Raw genomic sequence first — 3,838 nt, 5'->3', positions numbered from 1 at the left:
ATAACCCACCCACTAGGAGGGAAGCAAGATGCACAATGATCCTTGAGGCAATGATATGATATGATATGATGCCATGAGGGATCTTAGGGCAAAAATTGGGGTCTTACAGATGCCCCTATTTAAGGTCATTCTAGCCGGAGAAGTGAAGTTTAGAAATCTTCATCTCGACGCGGTAGAATGGGCTTAAATAACAGAAATGAGACAAATTTTGGTCCCTAAGAGACCTCATGATGCAGATGTATGCGTGCAAAAAGACACAAACTCTGTGGGGAAAATAATTCACACAGAAGAACAGACGATCCATCGGAGTAATACACTCACCAGGAACAAAGACTCTTACAGGACTCTTATGGGGATTCTTATTGGGGATAATAAAAGAAAAAAGAATGCGTGAGCAGGACACGACTCCGAGTTGGGGAAAACAAAACTGACATAACGTGCGCAAGACACGACTCTGATTAGGGGATAACAGAAATCAGACTGGAGACCTCACTGGGGAAGTAAAGGACTTGAACTGGGGGGAGAAAGAAATTCCAAAGGAAAACACATCCATTGGAAAGACCCAAGTTGACTCAAAAATGCATGTACTGGGGATAACACCAATACAGCGACACGAATAGGAACACAACTCCGCTGGGGAAATCTAGAAAAGACTTTCCAGGGGAAACCAAAGGATGAGATGTTACCGGTTAGTGAGTAACAAACTCAGGAAGAATGAATATCTAAGACCGGTATAAGGGTGAGAGATATCAATCAATCCAAACATCTGAGAAAGACCTGAAAAAGGTACATCAACTCAGGAAAATCTGACTCCACAGGGGACCAAAGTCATAATAGGGAGCAGAAAGGAAGGAACACTAGGGATACCGAGGTATATAATAGGTGACCGACCGAAACGTGAATTGGTATATATGCCAAGACACTCATCATCCTGAAGAAAGCTAGAAAAGCAGACTTGTTTATAGGATGGATACTCAATTCCACAAGGAATATGAATCTTACTCCGCGGAGAAAACAATCAAAAGATTGATCCAAGAGTGCATGAGACATATTATTCATTACCGGCAGACCGTGAATAATATACTCGAAAAGGAAGAGACACCAGAGATACCGGGGTATATAATAGGTGACCTACCAAAGACGTGAATTGGTATATATGCCAAAACACTCATCATCCGAAAGAAGGGCTTGAAAAAGCAAATTGACTTACAGGATGGACATTCGAATCCATAACAGGAAAACGAATCTTACTCAACTGGGGACACAAACCCACAGAGCGCATGAGATACAATATCCATTACCGTCAGAACGTGGATAGAATACTCACATGAGATGCATCATCTATTACCGGCGGACCGTAGATAATATACTCGCAGGGTAAGAAACACCAAGGATACCGGTTACTGGGTATATAATAGGTGATCTACCGAAAACGTGAATTGGTATATATGCCAAAACACTCATCATCCAAAACACAATCTGGTTAAAGGATGGGTATTCGATTCTACAAAGAATACGAATCTTACTCTACTGGGGAAGATCAACAAAGGACTCCAACCAAAGAGTGAAAGAGATATATTATTCATTACCGGCAGACCGTGAATAACATACTTGAAAGGAAAAGACACCAGAGATACCGAAGTATATAATAGGTGACTAACCAAAAAGAGAGACAATCGCTACCAAGCATCCGGGTAAACGAAAGACAACTCAACGGGATAAATTGCAAGCATCCGGCAATTATCCAACGACAAATATTCGACTCCGCAAAAGGGAAATAACGAATCTTACTCGACAAGGGAAACACAAAAAGCTTCGACTGAAGAGTGCATGAGATATATTATCCATTACCGTCAGAACGTGGATAACACACTCGCATGGAAGATTATCCACAACCGGTTACTGGGTTAATAAAGGATAAATCGACCGAAAAGAAAGGCATCGGGATACCAACCAGGTATATAATGATGACCAATCAAAAGGGAGCAACAATCATTACCAAGCAAACGGGTAAATGAAAGGCGATCTGCTGAGGATGAATTACAAGCATCCGGCAATTATCCACAGGGACTGGCTGGGGATACATTGATAAACAATCAATGATCCAGGGAACAAATCACTAGCAAACGGTGAAAAGACCCACTGGCAACTTCAAAAGGGATAACATTGCGAGCATACGACAATGATCCAGAAGACAACTTGCTGGGGATAAATTGCTAGCATCCGGTAATTATCCACAAGCAAAGAGGAATATCAATCATCGAACAACGAATGAAGATAACCACAAAGAGTAACCGTCATCGGTTAGGATGAACAACAAGGTTAACTCTGCAAAGGGGAGAAATTAGGGTTTACAACTACCAAATACGGGGTAGAATACCAAAAATCTGGCTGAGGAAACAAGAGGTTAACACTACCGACTACTGGGTAGAAACCAACGACTCAGCTGGGATAAAAATTGCTAGCAACCGGAAATTATCCAACTGTACCACAAGGTACAAAACTCCGATGGGGAGAAAGAATCGCAACATGGGATTTACAACTACTGAATACGGGGTAGAAGACCACGGATTCTACTGGGGATAGACACCAAGTCTGTTGGGGATAAAAAATCACAACAACAGAAAATCCACCAACAACCAGAACGAACCACAAAGGTTACCTCTGCTAGGGGAAAAAGAGATAGGACTTACGACTACCGAATATTGGGTAGTAGCCATACTCTGGTGGGGATAAACACAAAATTAGGGTTTACATCTACCGAATACGGGGTAGAAAACCAAAAACTCCGCGTGGGGATGGAAAGAATCACAAATCCGCACGGGAAACCAAAAAAGGGTTTATAACAAACCACAAACTGCTGGAGAGCAGGAAAATAGGATTCACGACTACCGACTACTGGGTAGACAACCAATCAACTCTTGCCGAGGAATAAAAGGTATATAACCACCAATTCCGTCAAAAGGGCAAGGAAAATAGGACTTACAACTACCGGTTACTGGGTAGAGGCCCAAAACACCGCTGGGGATAGGAAGAATTATTGCCGGTTACTGGGCAATTCATTCATCTATTCCACAAGGAAGCACAAGAAACAGCTGACAAATAGCCAATTCGGGATCGATCCGAAAAGACAGACTGAATCAAAACACGTCCTAATGAGGATATAACTCAATAGGAACATCCATCCCAATATATATGTTGGGAGGAAACGGAAGAAACCGTCATCCACGAGGGTAATCTCGGTGGGGAACTGCAGAAGGAAAGACAGACACTTTCTGCTTATGGGGCTGACTCTATATGGAGAGATTTAAACACCTGACATCTGCTTGGGAATATCTATAAAGAGATCTATATCACCCAAAGCAGGAGACACACACAAAAGATATATGGCAAACAATGCAACATGAATATCTGAATGTTTATGATTATGCATGAATATGCGTGATTATGTTTGATGAATGCTGACAAAACAGACATTTCTAACACAAACAGGCCCAGGAACCAAACGTCCGGTACTATACTTCCAGGGGAAAAACCAACTGGAAAGCCAATCTAATGGAGATCTTCAAGCTGAAAAGCAAAGACCTGCGGGGAGGCGAAAGATCGGAGATATCACAAAATCTCTGAGTGATGGATCATCAAATCAACCCAACTGGAGAACAGAAAGTCACAATAGGCAACAACGGCCACAAAGACAAATCTGTTGGGGAAAGGGAGAAATCCCAAAACATGCAGGGGAACTAGAGCTCACTGCTACGAAAGCAACTCCGAAATAACTCCACTGGGGAGCAACCCTCAACGGGAGAACAAGTCTGTCATACCCCAAAATTTGCCCATT

The sequence above is a fragment of the Lathyrus oleraceus genome, chromosome 7 (assembly GCF_024323335.1).
Source record: "Lathyrus oleraceus cultivar Zhongwan6 chromosome 7, CAAS_Psat_ZW6_1.0, whole genome shotgun sequence".
Classification (NCBI taxonomy): domain Eukaryota; kingdom Viridiplantae; phylum Streptophyta; class Magnoliopsida; order Fabales; family Fabaceae; genus Lathyrus; species Lathyrus oleraceus.
Note: the sequence above shows the minus strand (reverse complement) of the source record.